The following is a 26,144-nucleotide window of genomic DNA, read 5'->3' as shown; positions in this document are numbered from 1 at the left end:
ACATATTTCTAATAATAGGTGTTTAAGAAGTTAAGGTTTTGAGATACAAAGGCCTAAATGCCAACTCTGGCCAAATAGTCACTTATAAAAGTCACCTTTTATAGTACCTAATGACTAACACGATCCTCAGAATTTTTAATGAATAATCAATAAATTTCACAAGACCTCTGTAAAACATGACTTTTATTTATAGATGAGAAGCCAAACCTTTTGAGAAGTCATGTGACTTTCCCAGTCATATGGGTAGTAAATGATAAAAGATTCAACCTATATCTGTCTCCTCCAAGTTCCCTTATGACTTGTGTGTGTATATGAAGATATTCTAGACTTTTAAAGACACGAAGATGCTGACTCATAGAAAATCACAGTTGAGGGTGCCTGGGTGGCTCAGTTGGTTAAGCAACTGCCATTGGCTCAGGTCATGATCCTGGAGTCCAGGGATCGAGTCCCGTATTGGGCTCCCTGCTCCACGGGGAGTCTGCTTCTCCCTCTGACCCTTCCCCTCTCATGCTCTCTCTCTCTCTCTCTCAAATAAATGAAATAAAATCTTTAAAAAAATCACAGTTGAAAGAAATATTAGAAATAATTGTTATTAAATCTCCTTAACCAATAAAATGAAGACAAAATGTCTGCTCCGAACTCATACTTGTTATGATGGAACTATTTGTGTTCTCTTCACTCAACCTACTTGTCATTATCAAAGAGATCTGTCTGCTGAGACCTTGCAAATTGGTATAAAAAATAATGGAAGTGTGTGTTAGAAGCTCCTTGATTATATTTTATTTCATTTTTGTTGTTTGTGTAGTCTTCAGTAATTTCCTGAAACAAGAATGAGACTGAAAAGATTTTATTTTCTTTTCTATTCTCCATTTTCCTCTGGTCCTCTAGATCAACATTGCTCTCTCCACTGCTACTTAAAAATTAAGTTTAATTGGAGACTTTTTTTTTTAGTTGATGACAATAGAGCAACGGCTACAAAAAGTTTTTGGAAAATTTAAATCAAACCTATAATTCTACAGTAAATGATAGAGTAGGCTAACAAGATAAAAATATTTTCAGATTTTAAAGGACTCAGAAAGTTTATCAACCATCAGTATTCCCAAAAGAATATATTGAGTTTACCTATTAGCCCTTGTTCGAAAATCTAAATTCACTTATTGTAAAAATGTGCATTATCTAGACATTCTCAAACGTCACTATTCATGATATTCTCACTCATATTTTAATCTATATTTTCTCCATCACATCAAATGGAGTTAAATAACACACAAATACACACGCACACACACAGATTGTGTACATATGAACAAATATGCTCTGTAACAAATATAAATATCAGTACTACTTTATAGTGTTTTAAGTTGTTTCTGCATACTAGATCTTTACTATTGATGAATTCACTGGGACAGATGTATTTTTGAAGTAGAAAAACTGAACTATTCAGAATAGGTCCATATGTATTTTACCCAAAGTTAAAGATCATGCTTCTTTTTCCACCTTGACTAACTCAATACAGAAATGCAGCCTTTAAACAAAAATATGGTGCAATATAAATAACCAAGAAGAGTTTCTACAGAGTACATGCTGGCATCTCAAAATATTGATCTCAACAAGTAAATGGAACAACACATTGATCTAGGAAGAACAAAAGGCAGGTGGGAGCCAGAGAAAGGGCAGGGTACCCATTCTCACAAAGAGTAGGGCACATCTTGCAGACAGAATTGAAGACTGAAAAGGTGAAAGTACAAAGAGATTTTAAAGTGAAACGAAGGGAATTTTGATAAAATAATCTGACTTAAAAGTACATGGTGAACGGGGCACCTAGGTGTCTCACTTAAGGGTCCGACTCTATCTCAGCTCACGTCTTTATCTCGGGGTCATGAGTTTAAGCCCCAATACATGGTGAAGCCAACAGCAGAGAACAGAGTTTTGAGGAAAGTCCCAGAGGAGGGAAAAACACTGAGATGGGTGGAGTTTAGTTCTGGATTGTGTCTAAACAGGGGATTTGAGAAAGTCACCCAACCTCACTAGGTCAGTTTTCTCATATGTTCAGTTAAAAAGCTGGTCTAATCCAGTGATAACCATGTTCTACTCATAAGACTGGCCCTGAATTCAACTCCTCGAGTTTATCTTGGGCAGAATCCACAAGATCAAACAACTTACAAAGTTCTTTCTGATTCAAAAATTACCAGTATGTTTCCTAAGATAAGTTCTATTAGAATTACTAAATCAAGGAATATCTCAGGTCACCTTGATGACAACAAAATATAATAAATTGCCCCCCCACAAAAAAAAGGAATGAAAGTGTACAGTGGTGCTGATTCTGGATACATTATCCTGATAAATGGTATCACCATTCATCCAACCACCAAGTCCACAAATCTGGGAATCATTCCGATCCTTTTCCTTTCTCTCTTTCCTTTTTCTTTATTGCCACTAAGCACTCATGGGTAATCAGTGTCCAACTCCTAAAAATTCTACCATTTATCTCTAAAACCTGCTCTACCCCCAAACCAAATAGCTACTGTCCAATTCCTCCTGCCTCCAGTGTTAGAATCTACTTCCTTCTCTGTACTATTGAGTGAGTGAGAGAGAGATCTTTCTAAAAGTCTAGTTGGACCTCACAAACACTAGCATAAAACCTCCCAGTGTTCCTTATTTTGTAGAGCCACACTGTCAAATATGGCAGTGACAAATCACATATGATTATGGAATACTCAAAATGTGGCTAGCTCAAATTAAAATGATCTATAAGTATAAAAGATATCCCCCATTTCTAACACTTGGTAGAAATAAAAAAAGTAAAAAATACCATTAATATTTTGTATTTTAATTATTAATTGCTTTGCTAATATTCTGGTTATATTGGTTTGAATGACATACTATTAAAATAATTTTACCTGTTTCTTTTTTAATGTTTCTCCTAGAAAATTTAAAATTGTGTGTGTGCCTTGCACAATATTCTATTGAAAAGTGCTTTTTGCACAAATGACAACAGAATTTGGGGACCAAATGAAAATCACAAATGTGGTACTTTTTGCTCAAAAAGGAGGAAAAAAAGTGCTCTTAAAGGTACTAATATTTCCTTTCTTCCCTAACCTCTCTCTCAACCTGTCCCGGATTTCCTTATTTGCTATTGAATATTGCATCCCCTTCAGCATATACAAATGTTGTGCAAGGGCACTGCTGGACAAAAAAGAAATGCAAAACGCTCATTACTCAGCTCATGTGCTGCCCACCAGCTGCTGGGTTACCTCTTCTGAATGGATTGGTTGGACATCCCTGAAGTTAGTTAAGTCCTCTAGGGAATGTCTGTCAATCTGTGGGTTATGTGGGTTATGTCAAGAAATAAATTCATTGGCTTCAATAAGAGCATTTCAGTAAAACAGAATATTTCAGAAACAAATATTAAATAAAATATTAGAGTACATAGAAATTAGTGAAATATAAGTATTATTTTGTAATGTGTGTGTGTAAGAGGTCATATAATAAAATCTGTATTTTCTACAAGTTGTGGTAAAAAAAGTTTGAAAAATACTCAAGCATACCACATAGATGTCTTTATAATTCTGACCCTGCCTGTACTTCTAACCTAAAATCTTAAATTTTAGCCATAGTTTGGTTTCCTGCACATTCTGTAAACCGTTCTAAATAGAATAATTCTATATGCTGACTTTTTCCCCCTCCTATGCCCCAATCGATCTGATAAAATCTTACTCACCATTTTATTCTTAAAATACAATCTCTGTGAGCCTCTCCCACAACTTCTTCATCCTTTGCTCCCTCTGCTGTTTTGAACTATCCTTTGGGTAGATCTCCAATAACTAGAGATAGGTGATAGCAAGACAGTCTCCAAAAATTTGAAAGGTGTTAGGCAAATACCATCTTTGACCCAATATTCTCATGCATACATTTATTGGCAAGTAGGAACCAAAATGCAGACAACCTATTGTGTGGGCTTAGGGTATCTTGGTTTTGACTATTTTCAAAATACTATTAATGAAAGATTACTTAAGGCAAATGTGACTACATTTGGGGGCACATTCTCTGGGACCCCAAAACTCTGTGGACTAAGTTCTTTAACAATTTAACCTGGAGATTGATGCCTGAATATATCAATGCATATAAGGCGATCTGGATTCTTAGGCCCATTTCCCCGTGCTGGGGTATGGTGAGGGTGTCTCTAAAATATCTTAGCCAGGATACACACACACACACACACACACACACACACACACACACACACACACACAGTGTACTAATTTCTTAAGAAAGTCAGTTCCTGGGGTGCCTGGGTGTCTCAGTCAGTTGAGCATCTGACTCTTGGTCTTGGCTCAGGTCATGATCTCTGGGTCATGAGATGGAACCCCATGCTGGGTTCTGTGCTCAGCCTGGAGTCTGCTTGTAGATTCTCTCTCCCTCTCCCTCTGCCCCTGCCCCTCCATCCTTGCCTCTCTCTCTCTCTAAAATAAATAAATAAATCTTAAAAAAAAAGCTAATTTCTAATTTTCATTAGCTAACAAGTCGTTAATTTTACCAATGAAAATCTAATCGTAGCAAAGTGTGGTGTAGATTAAGATAAGGATAACTGAAGCATGCAGCTGCTGTGTGTGGAGAGTGGTCTTTCTGATTAAAATTAATCTGGATTATGAGTTCTTGATTAAGGCAACCATACGTAAGCAGTAAATTAAACTACTATGTATATAATAATCTCTATGGATAAATTATTTTTTAGTTAATTGAATATATCATAAAACAAGGAAGTATGGTTATAGTCAATGTGGCTTGATTGTTGGAGGTCAATCATGATATATTTTAAAACTGACTCAGGTCACAGGTACCCTAGTACCAATAGATATGAAAATCCCATAACATGGGAGAATTCTGCTAATTATTATACCAATAACCCCTCTCTATATATAATTTAAAGGTCACAAAAATATTTTTTTCTGCAAGTTCCTCAGACTATTAAAACCTGTGATCTATCTTTAGGAAAATTAAATTGTCCCTCTTCTATGAAACCCAGATATTAGGATTATTCCATAACTGGCACTTACTGTTAATGAAACAGAGTGTTAGAACACAATATTTTCTCCTCATTTTTGATTAAGCCTTCAATAGTATACATGTTAACACAGCAAGATGAGTGTGAGTTGAAATCCCATCTTTACATGAAAAATTATAAAGTTTACTAGAGAATTTTCTGTGCTTCATGGACCCCCAGGGCAAAATCACAGATTAAGGAATCAGATAAAGTGAAAGTTGAGTGATTAGTAAATAATTTTAATTGGAGAGGGATGTCATCCTAATTAGAATACCTAATTAGAAACTCCACCCTACTTTTTATGAGTGAAGAGAAGGTACTCCCTTATAATTCTAAACCTAGTGAAGCTTATGGAAGGAGCAGGGAGACCCACAAAGTGCCTGAAGTGTTCCTTGTCCTTCAGATACACCTAAGTTAGTGACTCATAACTGTGAAAATCAAAGGGGACAGAAAACTGGGAATTTCTAGAGGACAAAGAAAGGCTGACCATTTGCTTTTGGAGTAAAGCTAGAGAGTGAAGGCTGCTGTTCTGTTGGAATTGGCCTGGTCGTCCAGAGTTTATCAGGGCAAAGGACAGATGAATGCTTCCTGTGGACCAGATGTGGACACAAGAGAGAAATCCATGTGGGGTCAGCCATCACATGTCCTGATCAATAGGGTCATGGAATTGGTGGGGGTGGACAAGAAGAACTCAGAAGAGCCTGGAAATGTAATCCTTAATGTTCAGGGGCCATGGAAAGAGCCCCAGAAGGCCACCCAAAGTAAGTATGCTTCTGCCTACGTTAAAGAAATTGCTAGGGAAAAAGTTCCATAGGAAATTTTGAAGAGCACAAGGATAGTGAGAGTTGACTTGTCCCAAGAGCCAGAACTTCAAGGAGGCTGTTTTAAATGTCTGCATGTTCTAAATGAAACTTTGGTCCATGAATCACTTTAATAAAGTAACATTAATGTAGTATGACTAAACATTTTTTTCTGGCTTACATCAACAATAATTCAATAATGGCATAGGCATTTCTAAGACCATTCTATTAATTTTCTGGCATTTCTCTGCTATTTGCAATGGAAAAAATGGAGTGTATCCCTCAAATCTTCCATCAAAAGAACCTGCTATGAGGAGTTTAGTTAGTAAACATCCCATAGCTGCTGTAGCTTTGGTATCTGCACAGCACTCATATTCGGGTATGTCCTCCCCAGACTCTTTCCAGGTAATGACTAAGAAGAGTTAGGTACTATATCTAGAATATTCCTACCCTAGTGGAACACCTTTAGAGGGTATTCTTTGCTCTAGGGTTCCTACAGCTGAACTGAAACCTTCTTAGAGCACCACCACAAACTCTCTCTCTTTTTTTTTTTTAAGATTTAATTTATTTATTTGTCAGAGAGAGAGAGAGACAGAGAGCACAAGCAGGGGGAGCAGCAGGCAAAGGGAGAAGTAGGCTCCCTACTGAGCAAGGAGCCTGATGTGGGACTCGATCCCAGGACCCCAGGATCACAATCTGAGCCGAAGGCAGCCGCTTAACCGACTGAGCCACCCAGGCGTCCCAAACTAAGTCTCTCTCTACTCAATTCTGTTTTCTTCCAACTCTCCAATCACAACTCTTCATTCATAAGTGGCATACTTGTAGCTTCCTGGAAAATGGTTACTACCAAATGTAAATTAAAAAAAAAAGTTTTAGACATTTTAGGCCTAAGTTTTGGTACTGATGTAAACAACTAAAACTCTGATATTGTATTTGTAGCTCTATTTCTGTTCCTCAAATGATTTGAAGTTATCATGTCACTGTGATTGACCTTTCATGCTAACTGTAATATAAGTAGAGACTGAAATATTTGGTCATTGTGATGATTACAAGTCATACTTACTTGTGCACTAAAGTAAATCCTCTACTAGCTAGCCTTGATATATGTACACATGCATGTATGTGTGCATACATATGTGGGTGTAAAGTATCTTTATACATAGATGAAAGTACTTAATACAAAATCTTAATATCTGCTTTACAAGTATTATTGAAATTAAGTAAGTGAGATATGTGAAAACATTTACCTTTAAGCTGGCTGTACCACCTATACAATCATTGCTAGTCTGTCATAAAAGAAGTGACACTTTAAAATTCATAGTAATGGGAACAGTTGCTTCCTGGTTTCACTGAAAAAAATTCTTTGTATCAATATGATATTCCCTATATGCTCATTATTACCATTTAAACCAACAATTTTACTGTTAACCATTCTGTACCTATTATATTTAATTTAATACCACTTAAATTGGTAAGGTTATAACCTGGCATGGGGGGAAAGAGGGGCAACAAGCATGGGGATAAATCTTCCCGCATTCCAGCTTCTAAAATAAGCATAATGTAATGCTAAAAATATTTAAAGGTAGTCGTTGACTGGAAATAACCACAGTATAATGAAACAAAAGCTCTTGATTAGTCTGATTCAATTACACATCCCCATGCATACACATAAACTAGCAGAGGATAGCCTAGCAGAAGAGTTAAAACGGATGAAATAAGAGAACAAAACAAAACATAAATACCACAGATAAAATCAATGAAGCCAAACCTAGTTCTCTGAGATCAGAAAAATCAGCTCGATCAAGGAAAATAGAAAGAAAGTACAAATTACAATATTAGGAATTAAGGAGGGAGGGGGATTTCTACAGTTCCTATTGTCAATAAAGGAAAAATAAACATAGCATCAGAAAACATTAAGTGACTAGATATAAATGTAACAGAATATGTGCAAGATCTATATGTAAAAAATACATAAAACACTGACAAGAAAAATCAAAGAGAACCTACATAAACTAAGAGATATATCCTTTTCATGGATTAAATTATCATTTAAAATGTCATTTTTTTCCTAAATCAATCCATCAATATAAAAATCCCAGAGGCTTTTTTTCCCCTCAACAATGAAAACTGAACTGATTCCAAAATTAAGACAGAGGAACTAAATTAGTCAACACAATGTTGAAACAGAAGAAAATATTTGGAGGATTCTCATTACTTAATTTCAAGAGTTGCCACAAGCTACCATAAACAAGATAATGGGATATTGACAAAAGGAAGGGTACAACAATCAATGGAAAAAAATTATAGTCCAAAACGATACAACTATATATATTGTCAATTGATTTTCAAAGAAGTCATGAAGTAAACTGAATGGAGAAAGTATAGAGTTTTCAACAAATTATTCTGGAACATCTTGACTATATAAAAGTATATATTTTCTTCTGGGATATGTATATCCCAGAAGAAAATATTTTCAAAACACACAATTGATGAAGGACTTACATATGGAATATATAAAGAATTTGCAAAATGCAATGAAAAGATTTAAACAGACACTTCACGAAAGAAGATATATGGATTGCAAAGAAGCAAATGAAAGATACAGCTTTCCATGGCCACAGTCCAGGTTCTAAGAATGATCTGGCCATTGGCAAACTATCCCACTGCTTTGCTTGCACCGGGTTCCTGTTGCCACATTGTTTTTAAAACACTATGGTAAGAATAACTTTTCCCCCTCTGTTCCATTGGTCCTTTCTCATGTTAAAAGATAAAACTGTTTGCATAAAAAAATGACATTATTCATCACAGGTTTTATGGATTTTCAGTACTCCTGAGTAGTAAAATATAAAGTGTTTATCAGTAGTAGTATAATTTCTTGGGCTTATACTAAAGAAGTCTTAAAAATTCAAATTAAATAAAACATCAGCATTTTCTTTCAGAAAATACATTTATTTTAATTTAAGGAAAAATCAATCTCGAGTCATTCTGGCTTAAACAAACCTGATGATATCACCTGAGGAATAGTATGGTTTGGTTACATCATGACTCTGCCAGGACTTCCATGGTCACGTGAGAGATAAGGATTCATGAATGTTAATGGTAGGTGCTAAAACAAATTCTTCCTCTCCTTGATTCAAAGATGGATGATAGGGATGACAATCAAACAACTTAGTAAATGAGGAACCATGTTAGATCTAAGGCTAAATGCAATTACAGTAAGCAGTATAACTATTGCAAATTTTAACTTGAATACTATAATTTGAATACTATAACTATAACTAACTTAAATAACTTGAAGTACTATAAACCTTCTAAATTACTAGAATGGGACACAAAGGAAAAGGAAAGTCTAGATTCTCCATGAAAGAAAACAATGGAGAAGATGTGGGATCAATAAAATTATAAATGAAATGACAATATTTGACTGAATATAAACAAAAATAAGTTAAAATCCTATAAAAACAAAACTACCCTCTTAAATAATCCTTGAAGAAGAACTAAAAATTGACATGAAAATACACAGGAAACAATGATGATAAAACAACTACATAGCAGGACCTATGAAATCACACTACATCATTTAATGGAAAATCCATTGCTTTATGTAATCTTGCCATTTGCAAGGATGTGGATGGAGCTAGAGTGCATTTTGCTAAGTGAAATAAATCAGTCAGAGAAAGACAAATACCATATGATTTCACTTATATGTGGAATTTAAGAAACAATACAAATGAACATAGGGGAAGGGGGGGGAAAGGGAAGGAACCATAAAAGAATCTTAAATATAGAGAACAAACTGAGGGTCCATAGATGGGAGGAGGGTGGGGAATGGGCTAAATTTAGGATGCTGGGGATTAAGCAGGGCACATGTTGTGATGAGCACTGGGTGTTATATGTAAGCAGTGAATCACTAAATTCTACTCCTGAAACCAGTATTACACTATATGCTAACTAACTAGAAGTTAATAAAAATTTGAAAAAAGAATTAAATAAAAAAAAGAAAATCCATTGCTTTAAAACATTAGTTTACCAAATAAGAAATCAAGATGAAAGAATTAAGAAATAAGGATATCTACCAGTATCTTTCACCATGTTAAAAAAATCAAAGGAAAAACTTGTCATATGACCACATCCATGAAATCACTGCAAAATTTTTTTAAAGATCTCATTTATTTATTTGAGATAGAGTGTGAGAGAGAGCAGGAGCAGGAGGGAGGGGCAGAAGGAGAGGGAGAAGCAGACTCCCCCCCCACACCCCATCACTGAACCTGACTTGGGGCCTCTATCGATCCCAGGACCCTGAGATCATCGTCTGAGCTGAAGGCAGTGGCTAAAATGACTGAGCCACCCAGGTGCCCTGAAATTACTGCAAATTTGAAGGATATTTTGTTCCTAATTTTTAAAAAAGAATTACTAGCAATTACTTGGAATGAATTGTAAGTTTTGATTTCTTCTCCTCTGTTTACTGTTTTTTTTAATTTTCCATTTTAATTTTCTTAAATTCATTCTGTTGCATTGAAGTACCTTAGTATATTCTTTTAGGAATATACATAGTTTAAAAACTTTCTTAGTCTTTGAGCATCTAAAATATTTCTATTTTCTTAGCTCACTGAATTATTTAGTATAGAATTATGAAATCGACTTATATTTTCCAAAAGAAAATTTTGTAGGTGTTGCCTTGCTGTCATAAGCAATAAACTGATCACTTAAAATAATGTATAAATATATTTATACTATTTAATCATTAACTGTGATTTGCTATAGAAATTTTAGATGCTATTTTGAGAATAAGGAAGTTTTCTTCTGTTCTTAGTTTGCTAAGGGTTTTACATCTCTTTAATAAATCCTATTTGGTCATGATATATATATATATATATATATATATATATATATATATACACTTTTTAAAAGATTTTATTTATTTGAGAGAGAGAATGAGAGAGAGAGAGCATGAGAGGGGGGAGGGTCAAAGGGAGAAGCAGACTCCCCACTAAGCAGGGAGCCCAATGCGGGACTCGATCCCAGGACTCCAGGGAGACAAGGCAGTTACTTAACCAACTGAGCCACCCAGGCGCCCATGATCATGATATATTTTTATATAGTTCTTGATATATTAGTATTTAAAAAAATTATTGAGGTATAATTAACATACAGTGTTATGTTAGTATATCGTCTAGTATATCGTCAGGTATACAATATAATGATTCAACAATTCAATACATTATCAGTACTAATCATGATAAATGTATTCTTAATTCCATTTATCTATTTCGCCCATCTCTTATCCTCCTCCCCTCAGGCAACCAACAGTTTTTTCTCTGTACTTAAATTCTGTTGTTGTTTTTCTTTTGTCTTTTTTTTCTTTATGTTTGCTTATTTTGTTTCTTAAATCCCACATATAAGTGAAATCATATGGTATCTGTCTTTCTCTATCTGACTTATTTCACTTATCTTTTCATTCATCATTATACCCTCTAGGTCTATCCATGTTGTTGCAAATGGCAAGATCGCATTCTTTTTCATGACTGAAAAATATTTCATTACACACACACACACACACACACACACACACACACACACACACACACACAACCTATCCATTCAGTCCTGATGGACACTGGAGCTGCTTCCATTTCTTGGCTATTGTAAATAATGCTGAAGTAAACATAGGGGTACATATATCTTTTTGAATTAGTATTTTCACTTTCTTTGGTAAATACCCAGTAGTGGAATTACTGGATCATATGATAATTTTATTTTTAATTTTATTATTTTTTTTGAACTTTTTTTTTTAAAGATTTATTTAATTATTTATTCATGAGAGACAGAGGAGGAGAGAGAGAGAGGGAGAGAGAGAGAGAGAAGCAGAGGGAGAAGCAGGCTCCCAAGGAGCAGGGAGCCCGATGCGGGACTCGATCCCAGGACCCTGGGATCATGACCTGAGCCGAAGGCAGACGCTTAACCATCTGAGGCACCCAGGCGCCCTATTTTTAATTTTAGAGGAGACTTCATACAGTCTTACACAGTGGCTGCACCAATTTGCATTCCCACCAACAGTGCACAAGGGTTCCTTTTTCTATACATCCTTGCCAACACGTGTTATTTTTTGTGTTTTTGATTTTAACCATTCTGACAGGTGTGGGGTGATATATCATTGTGGTTTTGGTTTGCAATTTCCTGATAATGAGTGATGTCGAGCGTAATTTCATGTGTTTATTGGCCATTTGTATGTCTTCTTTGAAAAATATTCAGACCGTTTGTTCATTTTTAATCAGATTATTTGTGTTTGGTGTTGAGTTGTATAAGTTCTTTATATATTTTAGATATTAACCCCTTATTGGATATATCCTTTGCAAATACCTTCTCTGACTCAGCAGGTTCCCTTGTCATTTTGTTGAGGTTTCTCTCACTGTGCAAAAGCTTTTTATCTGGTGTAGTCCCAACAGTCTCCTTCTCCCCTTTTTTCCCCCTGCTTGAGGAGACATATCTAGAAAAATGTTTCTATGGCTGATGTCAAAGAAATGACTGCCTATGTTTTCTTCTAGAAGTTTTACAGTTTAGACTGATCTATTTTTAATTCTAACTTCCTATAGAGGTTTATTTTTTTCATTCTTAAAATTTGAATTTTGGTACTAACATTTTATAAAGATGTACCTTAATGTAGGTAGCTACACATTCTCTCTGATACTCATTGGGCCTCAACCTGATAACTTGTCTCTCTTCAAAATTAGCAAATGTTTTTCTATTATTTCTTAAATCTACCTCCTTTCTCTTTTATCTCCTTTTGTGACTCCTATTTGATGAGTGATGAGACTTTTTTTTACATTACCACCATTTTCTTAACTTTTTTCAAATATGTTATTTATATTTGTAATGTTGCACTTGTTTCAGGAAGAGATCTCTGGCTCAATCTTCTAGATCACTAATTTTTTTCAGCATTTTCCATTCAGCTATTCAGTCCCTTTGTTTGTTTGTTCATTTGTTTTTCTCCCTCCTCTACCTTGATTTTGATTTCCAACTCATGTTCTAACATGTCTTTTTAGGGATGTAATACTAAGAAAAAGTGAGGGAGTGGGAGAGAGGGAGAAAGAAAAAGAAAGAAAGAAAGAAGGAAGGAAGGAAGGAAAGAAAGCAAGCAAGCTTTTTGAAATCAGCAACCTTCTTGAGAAAATAGTGTTATGTGGAAAAAATAGATATTAATGATTAAGAATTGAAAAATGATTCTGATGAGTTTTTCTTAGAATGTGAAAAATTTTAAGCATACTATAACCAATTTACTTATAATTCCATTTTAATATGTATAAAATATAATGTATTTTTTAATTTGTAATCTATGTCTAACCACCAAAATATGTTTTTTTTCAAAAATAGTAAATACAGTTTTAAAGCAAAGGGAATAATACATATTTTAAAAAGCATAAGGTCTTTGCTCTCAGTGGCAATACAGTAGTGGTGACTCATAGACTCAATGAAACGCTACAAAGCAAATGTCATGGTAAAGGACAGCCACATACTTACAAATATGATGTAATGTTTTGAACTTTGTAACTGAAGTGTGCTTAATTTATTAAGTAGTAATTTCTTGGTTCATATGCAAAACTAATGTTGATTATGTCTGATTCTGTAGCCTTTTCCTGCTATATTCAAACCATGTCAAAAGGAGCAAGTTACTTCAAGTATAGTTCAAATAGTATTAATTTTTATATAATCTGCTTACCTAAGTAAAATCATTCTATTATTCAGAAGTCTCTATTAATAGGCCATAGACTTAAAGGTGAATTAGAACACAATTTTGTGAGTGATAATTTGCATATGACTGGAGACTGATATTTAGAAATGCCTTATTTTGCTTCCGATCTGCTTGTCCAGAACAGAAATATCTGTTTCAATTAAATTTTAAGAGAACCCTATTTACCCTGCAAACAGGTAAAGTGTTTGATTCTAAAAGGTTTTATTGTTTCTCAGTTGGTCAATTATTTGTTTGGCCCATTGTCCACAGAACGTGAAATCATCCCTAGGCTACCTCTGCTTCTTCCTTGGAAAAAGTAAGAAGCCTGCTGGAATTATAAGTGTTGGGGCAGAGAAGATGACCACAGGTAAGTAGTCTTAGGTGCAAACAGGTGTTGGAACTGCATGGGGGTAAAGCACCAATTCTGACACAAGGAAGAATCTTAAAAAAGATCTTTTTTCAACTATTTTCAGATTGCTAAGAAATCCTGACTGGTTTCAATCTCCCTGCAGGAGCCTGAATCCGACACTAGAAATTAAATAACGGTAGAGGCATAGCCCTGTTTTACAGTCAATTTTAGGAATCGTCAACTACAGTGAAGTTCAAATATACCAAGAAGGTGAGATTTAATTGTTCAAAAATGAAGTCTGATGGCGAATAATCATCTAAGCCTGGTAACGTGGTATATTGTGTTAGATAAACAAATGGATAGAAAAAAGTGTTAAATCTAAGAGGCAGTTCCAAATGTCATTCATAAGTAGCTTTCTATGGATTAGGGTCTCAAAGGTCTAACTTGTCTTCAAGGCTTCCTATTATAGGTAAATGTCTTCTGTTGCCCATTGCCAGCATCCATGTGTAAGAGGTTTGGAATATGTGTTTACTCTTATATACCTTCAGAAGATGCTAGTGACTTCTTCCATCCCTCAAGCTGCAAAATACCTCTCTGCCTTAAAACTGGGTTTCCGGGTACCTTTCCCATACTCAAGCTGATCATAGGGCCCTGTTCCCATTCTTCATCAACTTTATTTTAAGCAAAAATCCTAGAATGACATAGGTGTCTCTTATTCCCATTAACTTCCCTTTCTCTTCAGACAGTACACCTCCTTTTCTACTAGCATTGAACATCTTTCCCACAACGTCTGTTTTCAATGCTAGCTTAGCGCTGAACCAGATTTGACAAATAATTTCATGAACATGATCTCATCTTTTTTTTTTTTTTGGCTTCTTCCCAGCTTCTAATATTTATGTTCAGTCATTGTTTCAGACACTCCACTTATGGATTTTTTTCATTCTCTGTTGCTTTAATTTTATGAAAAAGTTAATTAAAAATCTACATTAAACTAAGCTGAATACAAAGTCTTAGTGAAGGAGGTCTGGCGATCTCCTTTTGAAAAACATGGCCACTGTCTTTTGGCCTTAAAGTTTTAGGAAGGACACTTTACATGGCTTTGTGTTTGCATATGTCAGCAGCAGAGCATAGTAATAGACGCTGGCATCCATTGTCAGGTGTTCTTCAGCTACCAGAGCATGGAGTCTCTTTAGCAGATCATTTTTTTTTTTTTTTTTTTTGGTAGAGACATCACTTCCACAAAGTCTCCATCCGCGGCTTTGGCTTACGTCTTACATTTTCAGCATCATCTCCATTAAGTCACTGTCACAAAGTGTGTGTACCTGGATCCATACATTCAGCTGGAGAATAGTCAACATCACTTCATAGCCAGAAGTGGCTTGAAGTTCTTTCTCAAGTTCCAGAAAAGCAGCTGCTTCTGGGTTTTCATTAACATCTACGAGACCTGTGGGGAATTCGAGGCATTAGCCTCCCAGTGGCAGGCAGAACTGTTTTCCCAGAATAACACATTCATCATAAACAGTTCTTTGCAGTGTGAGACAACTGCCATACCATCAACCAACTGCCCTCTCGTGGCTGTACTTTTCACAGTTGCCCAAGTTCTAGTTTTACCAGTAAGATCCATGTACATTGATTTTTCGAGCTTGACCCATTTTCCTTCTGAAATTAACTCCTCTGAAATAATAGCCTGTTTGGTATTTTCAGAATTGGTTGGTTCTTGGTTTTTCATTTTCCATTTTCCAGTCAGTCTTCACCGTCCTCAGGCAAGAAGTTCATGACCAAGGTTTGGGGCATTCTCTTTGGGAAAGAGAATGAAAAAAGAAAGGACGAGCCCGAGGCAACAGTCTTGGAAGCCTTTCACAGCCCTGCCAAACCATTTTAGTCTTCTCTGGAATTTTAAGACAATAATTTGTGTTGTTTTAAGCCACTAAATCTGTGGTAGTTTGTTAGAAGAGCAATAGGAAACAACGCAGATGGGAAAGGACATCTTAAGAAGAATCTGCAAAATGCAAAGCCCCGAGGCATGACCTTTTCAGAAATGAAGGGAGGTTTCGAGTGTTTTGAGTCCACAGTCTGGTATAAGAACAGCCGAGGAAGAAATTCATACCAATTGAGATAGGTAAGGTTACTTAAAATCAGACAAAGGCCTTCTGCATTTTTAAAGCAGATTTCTACCTTATAAAATAATTCTGGCACTAATGAGTTGGAAACACTGGAGGTATAAGACCAAGAGGTTTTTTATATTCTATATGATTTTACCATATTCTAGTCATATTAGTCCTTCACAAATGCTTAAATTAGAAAAGCACAAGAGGATAGGTTTAGTTAAATCTAATACTGTCTTCTATCATGGTTTTTTCTTTGTTCATAATGATTCCTTATTTCATCTTCTTTTCTTATAGGAATGAGCATAAAAAATCATTACAATAAGAGTAGCAGTGTACTGTAATTTCTCCTAGGTACCTTACCATACGGTACCTGTCTCTGTTATTTAATTTAACTTGATCTGTTGAAAATCAGCCTTGTAAGGGCTCATATGTTATACTAATTAAAATGTCATTCTCTAAAGAATCTAATTCCAAAGAGACATGCATCTTTTAATAAGATAAACATTTTCATGCTCTACAACTAAGAAGTAAAAATTCAAAGTGTCCAATGAACAAAATAAAATGCGTTTTAAAATAATACTGATTGTTTGGCAGACAATTTTTACCGATTCAAATCTTTGGTTTAATAATTCATTTGTCTAGGAAAATGCAACTGACTTTGGATGAATCCAATTATTTAGGAAAATGCAATTTGTCTACCTATAATAATAAACAACTTAAAAAATAATTCTCAGTCCCAAAGGATATGAAAGTCAAGAGCATTGATGCTCATTTAACAATAATAAAATATGAAAATTAACACAAACTTGACATATCATTTTATGCTATCTAAAGTACACAGTTTTTAAAGTTATCTAATTTAAGAAATCTTGCAGTGAAAATAGAATACATATTCCACACAAGTAGGATTTATAACCTGTATAACATAACCTTTTTTCTACAATTTTGTAAAACTAATGTCATTATATAGAAAAAATCACAAGATGTTCATTCTTATTGATATTATAATTAACTTATTTTTATAATAGTCATAATTCAATAAATTATTTTTATCCTTTTCCCTATTTTAAATAAATAATTCAATGGAAATAAAAAGTAAATTATCATAAAGATGTTAGTTAATGATACATACTAAATAAAATTTTTAAATTAAAATGATGCAATTATCTAACATGAAAGTGTTAAATCATCATCCATCACAATGTGAACCATTATGCATACATTAAATATAATGACTATGAAGAACATATAGAAAAATAAAAGTGGCTTAGTGTAGATAAAGTGGAAATATCACAATACTGTGAGCACTATGATAATAAGCTGTGTTTCTGGGTACATTTTGATATGTCAAAATGAAATATAATTGATGTGGTTAAATTGTGTTTTTTTTGTTTTTGTTTTTGTTTTTAAGTTTTCTTTTACGTTTTTAGGGATAATTTCTTTTAAGTTAATGGAATTTCATTTATAACTGAAGAAGTAATTATCTTTACAAACAATGTGAAATCCAGATTTATCTTAAAAATTCTTGTTTGAAAAATGCAGAAAATCGACGGAAAAGTTGCATTTTTAGTTTTCTAAATATTTTAGGTGTGTTCTTATTTTTTGATTTAGCTTTAAAGGTAGGAGTAGCTATATTAAAACAATATTTTGAAAGTATTTTTTGAATAAATGACACTCTTGCTTTTAGGCATGGCATTATCATCTGTTTCATGATATCCAGAGATTTTTCTTCTTCCCATCAATCTTGTATATTTAATTAATACTGCTGAAATCTATAAGAAATCCCTTGGAGAGATCTTGGTATCCCCAGAATAGCCGACATGATAGCTGGAGGCACAGAGAAACTTGTGTGACCTGGGAAGGTTTACTCTGTATCCAGACACTTAGGTCATTCTTTCTTATAGTCCAATTTCACTTAAATTTTTATTTGCAATATTCACCCAAATGCATAAAATACTTTTTTTAGGCCTTAAGTATGCTTATTTTTTTAATTGTGCATTTTTGAAATAAACATTAGTTGATCATGATGAATTATTTTATCTAAACATTACTGACTTCAATTTGCCATTATTTTACTCATACTTTTTGTATTTAAGCTCACTAAAATTTCCCTATGCATTTTGTGTACTCTATTTGTCAAGCTGTAATGTTACCCTAATGATGGACTGACATCATTTTTAGTGGGCTTTAAACATTTCTGTAGCATTGAATATTTTTGTTCAGTGAAAATTAACTAAAACACCCCCTAAATTATATGAACCTGGCACTTTGTTTACAAATGGGTATTTAAAAAATACTTACTGGTGGGTGATATGGTTATTATTATATGTCTGTGTGTTCTACATCTTTTTGCATCCACTCAGTCATTTCTTGAGCATGATTCGTTTTCTCTAAGTTTCTCTAAATTACTATATAGTTCTTTAGTCTTTGTTCTCTTGTGATTACATATGTTTTTTCCTTCTCAGTCTTTTATTAATTAATTGATTGATTGATTGATTTTAGACAGACAGAGAGAGAGAGGGAATGTGCGCTAGCGGGGGCGGGAAGTTGAGGAGAGGGAGAAAAAGAGAATATCAAGCAGATTCCGTTCTGAGCACAGATCCCTATGTGGGGCTGGATCCCACAACTCTGAGATCATGACCTGTGCTGAAATCCAGAGTCAGATGCTTAACTGACTGAGCCACCCAGGTGCACCAGCATCTTGTTTATATAAGAAACATTTTAGGGGTGCTTGGGGGCTCAGTTGGTTAAGTGGCTGATTCAGCTCAGGTCCTGATCTCAGGGTTCTGGGTTCGAGGCACCAGGTCAAGCTCTGTGCTCAATGGGCAGTCTGCTTCTCCTTCTCTCTCTGCCCCTCCCCCTGCTCGTGCTCTCTCTTTCTCAAATAAATAAAATATTAAAAAAATAAGAAACATTTTAAACTTAGATTTACTTATATTCTTTAGATTATACAAAAGATGTTATTCTTTCTTTAATTTCCAGAAATTTTCTAATTTCAAGTTTACCTTCTTCTTTGACCCAGGTTTTCATTAGAAGATTGTTCATTCTCAGGGTCCACATGCTTTTCCTATCTTCCTTCAAGCGTTTTCCCAATTGTCACTTCCCAGTGAAAATTTCCTTGACCACACCCCACCTCCATCCTTGTCCTCTTTAATCTTTTCCTACGCTTGGTTTTTCTCCATCACACTTGCCATTAGTCAAATTATTGTACATTTTAACTCTTTTTTTTTTTTATGGTCCATCTCTCTCTCCTAGTAAAAAGTAAGCTCCGAGAGAACAAATGCATTTGCTAAGTTCTTTCTTGCCCTTTCCCTAAAATGCAAAAATCTTCCCTGCTCAAAGTAAACACATATATTTTTGAGTTAATGAGTCAATGAATAAATGGATTTTGATGGCACAGGATTTTGGTTTATTTGCATGTTGTTGATCTTCTGACTTCTCAGTTTCTGCTAAGAAACTCAGTAATAGCATCATCATGACTGACTGTGAGAACATGAAGAAGAGACCATGTAGAACTCAGTTCTCAAATCCCTGAGAAAAGTTTGCAACACAGGATGCTGTTGTTTGTAAGACTTGGAGAAAGTGGGGGTGGAACTGGAAGCAAACTCAGTGACTTGGAAACCATTTTGACTCTATAAGGGAACCCACTGTGAAGACCTTATGTCTCCCGATTATCAAGGATAGTAGCTAAATCAGTAAGTGAGGAGATAGTCTATCTTTGTCTATTTGTTGCACACAAGTATTGGAGTAACCAAAGCCTTTCATTGAACCCACCAGTAGAGAGGAAGGTTTATACTGCTGGGTTTAAGAACATGTATCCCTGCTGAACCTTGAGAATGTAGGCCCCTCAATACTCTTCATAAGAGATCCCCTGACTTCTTAAAGGTGTTATGGTAAATTTCCTGTTTTTCACTGCATATCTTTCTTCCCCCTTTGTTAATCTACCCCTGCTAAACAAACATTTATAGACTGACATTCTTGTGTAGTAAGCAACCTTACACGTTTTGAAACAAAGTCCACAGAACTCAGAAGTTGGTTAAGGGGCCAGAATACAGTAGTCCCCACTTCTCTGTGGTCTTGCTTTCCATGGTTTCAGTTACACTCACTCAACCATGGTCAGGAAGCAGATGATTCTCCTTCTGATGTATTGTCAGGTCAATATTAGCCTCACACTACATCACAGTGCCTACATCATTTACCTCGCTTCCTCTCATCACGTAAGCCTTTTATCATCTCACATCATCACAAGAAGAAGGGTGAGTACAGTACAATAAGATATTTTGAGAGAGAGACCATATTCATATAACTTTTATTACAGTGTGTTGTTATATTTGTCCTATTTTAGTATTAGTTATTGTTGTTAATCTCTTACCATGCCTAATTTATAAATTATACTTTATTGTAGGTATATACGTAGAGGAAAAACAGTATGTATAGAGTTCAATACCATCTGTGGTTTCAGGCATTCATTGAGGGTCTTGGATCAAAACCTCTGTGCATTAGGGGGGACTACTGTAGTTTAAAATAAAGACATCCAAATAAAAATGTAATTGTTTTGTTGATTAAACTAATAGGATAAACAGAAAATAACTAGAACTTAAAAAGAACTTAAAAAGAATTCCATTTCTTAATTATTAAATGTAATTATGTAATGGAAGACAAGACTTGGAAGGATGAATAGAAATAATATTCCACAGAAATAAAAAAATGTAAAAATAACTATTAAATCATACAAGACAAAAAGAAAAGATTCCAAACATTCAAATAGAATAAAAACAGATGGTACACCAAAGAAAGAGAGAGAAGTGTGTGGGTGGGGGGGAGGAAATGGGATAGACTCATAACAGTGAGAAATATGATCCCATTACTCATTAATATATTCATGATATTCACAATATAGTCAGCCACTTGCTCAATCTTAGAATGCACAAAAAGGTTTCAGGATTACCAGCATGAAGTCTACAAAAAGAGTTTAGAGTTTAATATTTCTTTAACAGTTTGTTTGTGTTTAACTTGAGGGCATATAGTCCAAATACAGTATTCAAGATTTACTTGGATTAGTTCTTTTACCCTCTTCAGGGTGAGGTTGGTTATGTCATTTATGTGAATTCAGTGTAGTCCATCCATTTCTGTTTGAATTCCATTTTTTATGGTACCTTTGCCAGAACTGTTCATAGTTTTCATTTATTTTGTCTTCTCCCTGTCCCCGACTCTCAGTTTCTCAGAGGCACTGACTCTCTTCTCTCGCTCTCTCTCTCTCTCCCTCTTTCTTACTCTCTTCCTCCTTCCCTCCCTCCCACGATGTAAAATCTTCCAATAATCAGAACCAGACCAAAGTGTATATGCATAAAATTGACACAATATGACATCCTTCATTCCTTTTTTCTTCCCCCACTATGTTCCATCCAACTACCTATAGGTAAGCAATCCTATGCAGCTCTGGTTTAGTCCTCTCATTTTTTAGAGAGTAGCCACAGATATATTTTCCTACCACCTCCCTTATTTTTTAACACAACATGAAACATAGTATTATTTTTTCCACTTAAAATATGCCCCCCATTGCTTCTCAGCCTTTTGGCTAAGATCAAGTGTAAAATATGCCCCAGGATCATGCTACAGTAGTTCAAAAGAGATTTTCCTTATTATTTTTACAGCTTCATAGTACATCATTGTGTCTATATACGTTGCTGATTTAGCTAATCTCCTATGTTTGGGCATTTAATTTCCCATAGTTTTTCAATTACAAATAATGCTGCAATTATATAGTAATGTTACAGTATATGGTTCTACTTGTATAGCATATATATATATATCAGCATTATTTAACATTGTATATTCATATTTTATATCTATACATTTATACTTTATAAATATTTATTATTTAATATTAAATAACTTATTATTTCATATTATTATTTAATATATTAAATTAAATATTGTTATTTAAATATTAAAATAAGGTTATATCCCCTAGTTAAATTTGTGGAAGTGAGATTACTGGGTTAAAGGAAATATATAGATTTGTTCGATATTACCAAATTCCCTTTCTTAGGTATGCGGCATCCCTCAGCAATGTACAGGAGTGTCTTTTCCCACATAGCCTCACCACAGAGTGAGCTGTAATCTATCTATCTATCTATCTATCTATCTATCTATCTACCTATGATCTACCTATCTACCTACTAACTACATATTGATCTACTATAGAACTTGAGCTTATCTAAATATTGCCAGTCTTGTAAGTGAAAAATATCTCTGTATAGTTTTTACATTTCCCTTATTATAAGGAAAGTTACATATTATTTCATATATGTAAGGCTTTTTTGTATTTTTAAATATTTTTTTTATTTCTGGCCTATTTTTTGGAATTTTTTAAGGACTTTATTTTTTAAACAGTTTTGGGTTCACAAAATTGAGAGGAAGCATACCTTTGCTCCATTGCATTGCCTCTGCTACTATCAAAGACTAGTTGACTATAATTATGGTTGTCTATTTCTAAGCTAAGTCTGTTTTATAGATTAGTCTGTTTTCCACCAATACCACCCTCTCTTGATTACTGTAGCTTTATAGTAAGTTTATAGTGGGTAAATGTTAGTCTTTATCTGTTCTTCTCCTTCAATATTGTGTTGGCTATTTTGGTTCCTTTGCTTCTCCATATAATCTTTAAAATCAGTTTGCTGATATCTACAAAATAATTTGCTGATATTTTGACTGGGATTACATTAAATTTATAGATCAATTTGGGAAGAACTGATATCCTGACATTATTGAGCATGCTTACCCATGAACATGTAATATCTCTATAGTTCTTTGATTTCCTTCAGCAGAGCATTTTTGGTTTTCCTTATACTGACTTTGTACATATTAGATTTATTCATTAACTATATCATTTTTTGAGTGCTAATGAAAATGATATTGTGTTTTTAATTTCAAAGTCCACTTGTTCATTGATGGTATACAGAAAAATAATTGATTTTTATATGTTAACTTTGTGTACTGAAACTTTACTATAAACCTTATTAACTCAAGGAATTTTTTTGTCATTCTTTCAGATTTCTACATAGAAAATCATGTCATGGCAAAGAGAGTTTTATGTCTTCCTTCTAAATCAGTATACCTTTTGTTTCCTTTTCTTGTCTTACTGCACTAGCAGGGACACTTTGAATTTCTTACCAGTAATTATGATGTTAACTATAGGCTTTTTCTGTAGATATTTTTTATCAGGTTGAGGAAGGTGCCCCACTATTCCTTGTTTACTAAGTGTAATGAATAGTTAGTTTTGTCAAATAATTCTTCTGCATCTGTTGATATGATCCTGTGATTTTTCTTTTTATCCTGTTGATGTTATGGATCACAGTCACTGATTTTAAAATACTGAAAAAGCCTTACATATCTAGGATAAATCCCATTTTTGTCAGGTATAAAATTATTTTTATATATTGTTGAATTCAATTTGCTAATATTTTGTTGAGAATTTTTACATCTTTGTTCATGAGAGATGTTTATGTAGAGTTTTCTTATAATGTTTTTGTCTGCTTTTGGTATCAGAGTAATGCTGGCCTCAAAGAATGAGTTAGAAGTATTCCCTCTGTTTCTATCTTCTGAAAGAGATTGTAGAGAATTGGTACAATTCCTTAAATTTTTGGTAGAATTCACTAATGAACCAGTCTGCATCCAGTGTTTTATGGTTTGGACTTTTGAATTGACTAACAGCCACCAGTGTATTGAATATTAATGTGGAGAGTAGGATACCCTTTTCTTCTTCTTTTTATGTTATTGGGAATATCATTCATGTTTCTGCGTCTTAGTAAGATACAGACAGGTTTTAGGGTTAAGATTATATAAATTACATGTGTCATGTTAAAAAATTAAACACCAATTATTATATCCTTGAATTTTTTTTCTCCCTACCAGGATTGGGTTATAAATTATGCAAAGGTCTTTCCATCATCTCTGGAGACAATCAGATAATTTTTTCTTTAGATCTATTAATATAATGTATAGAAAAGGATTAACATAGCAGACCTTATTACTGTTCTTTGAAAAACCTGTCTGTAAGTTTGACCCTTGGCTGGCATGTAGGAGCTTGGATTTTGGGAGGATCATCATCACTCTAATGGATGAGTGTCTTATTGCCTAAACTTTTTGCACAAGCGATGTGGTTTACATGAACTCCCTTATTTTCCTATAGGAGTTTGGAATTTTGATAAATGCTAGACAGAAGATGCCGGTGTAACCAGCCTGTCACAGAAACCCTGGACACTCAGTCCCTGATGAGCTTCTCTGGTTGACAATATTTCACAAATGTTGTCAAAACTTGCTGCTGAGAGAATTAAGTATGGTCTGTGTGACTTCACTGGAAAAGGACTCTGGGAAACTTGTACCTGGTTTCATCTGGATTTTTCTTCATATGCCTTTTACCTATTGCTGATTTTCTTTTCTATTCTCTCACTATGATAAATCATAACTATGAATATGATTATATGCTTATTCTGTGAGTCCTCCTAGCAAATCATCCAAACAAGGGTTGGTCTTGGGGGTCTCCAACACATATGGTGTTTTATATTAGTGGATCTCCCAATATTGAATTAACATTGTATTCCTAGAATAAATTCCACTTGATTATAGCATATTAGTTTCTAATGAGGTGTTGTAGTCTGTTTGCCATTATTTCTAGAACTTTTTTTAAAAAGATTTTATTTATTTATTTGACAGAGACACAGCGAGAGAGGGAACACAAGCAGGGGGAGTGGGAGAGGGAGAAGCAGGCTTCCCGCCGAGCAGGGAGCCCGATGCGGGGCTTGATCCCAGGACCCTGGGATCATGACCCTAGCCGAAGACAGACGCTTGACGTCTGAGCCACCCAGGCACCCTTATTTCTAGAACTTCTTAATTAATATTAATAAGTGATATTGGCTATAACTTTCATTTTTAATTCTATCATGTTTAGGTATAAATATATTCACAAAAAGTATTAGAAGGTTTCCTTTATTTTCTATGAGCTGGAAAAGTTTGAAAAGCATTGGGACTATCTAGTCTTTGAAATTCTGATGGGAGTTTTCCTTTGATGATTTATTGTAGGGAAGTTTCTTGATAAACTTGTCTATTCTTACATAGAAATTACAAGGCCTATTTAGGCCTTTGACGTATACTAGGGTCACTTTTTTATTTTACTTTATTTTAAATTTAATTCCAGTATAGTTAACATACAGTGTTATATCAGTTTCAATTGTACAATATAGTGATTCAACAATTCTATACATTACGCAGTGCTCAGCGTGATAAGTGTGCTCTTAATCCCATCACCTATTTCACCCATCCCCCTGCCCACATCTCCTCTAGTAACCATCAGTTTGTTCTCTAGAGTTAAGAGTCTGTTTTTTTGGTTTGTTTCTTTTTTCCTTTGTTTGTTTTGTTTCTTAAATTCTACATATGAGTGAAATCGTATGGTATTTGTCTTTCTCTGACTTATTTCACTTAGCATAATACTCTTTAGCTCCATCCGTGTTGTTGTTCTTTTCTATGGCTGAGTACTATTCTGTGTATATATATCTCACATCTTCTTTATCAATTCATCTGTTGATGGACACTTGGGTTGCTTCCATAATTTGGCTATTGTAAATTTTTCTGTAATAAACATAGGGGTGCATTTATCTTTTCAAATTAGTGTTTTTGTATTCTTTGGATAAATGACCAGTAGTGGAATTACTGGATCATATGGTAATTCTGTTATTAATTTTTGAGGAACCTTCCTCAATCTTCCCTGAAATCTTCAGGGAAAAACATACTTTGCTACTATTTTCTGGTAACTTTCTCTATTCTTAGAATGATCTTCAAAACCATTTTGGGTTAGCCCCCATAGCCCATAAATCTGGCAATATTGATGGGAGTCATGCCATTCTGACAGCTGGACCTGACTGGAGGAAGTGTTAGTGGGCAAGTGTGTCACTTTTAATTATGGTAGGCAGGTCTCCTGAAGTGACATTCATTGTGAAGTTTGTTCTGCATATTTTTGTCTTTTTTGTTTGTTTGTTTGTTACTTACTTGCATGTAAGCATCTAGTATTTCATGATGACTCCCTACTGTTTTCTACAGTGGCTGCACCACCGTAGAA

General features: G+C 34.4%; 1 pseudogene; it reads right to left on the bottom strand.

Moving 5' to 3' along the window:
- Window positions 1–14,989: 14,989 nt before the first annotated feature.
- LOC114210602 (ADP-sugar pyrophosphatase pseudogene) lies at window positions 14,990–15,651 on the bottom strand (annotated as a pseudogene).
- Window positions 15,652–26,144: the final 10,493 nt, after the last annotated feature.

Source organism: Eumetopias jubatus, unplaced genomic scaffold, assembly GCF_037043125.1.
Source record: "Eumetopias jubatus isolate StellerSeaLion01/CBP00866 unplaced genomic scaffold, mEumJub1_p1.0 scaffold_14, whole genome shotgun sequence".
NCBI lineage: Eukaryota > Metazoa > Chordata > Mammalia > Carnivora > Otariidae > Eumetopias > Eumetopias jubatus.
This window is presented reverse-complemented; position numbering and strand designations above follow the sequence as displayed.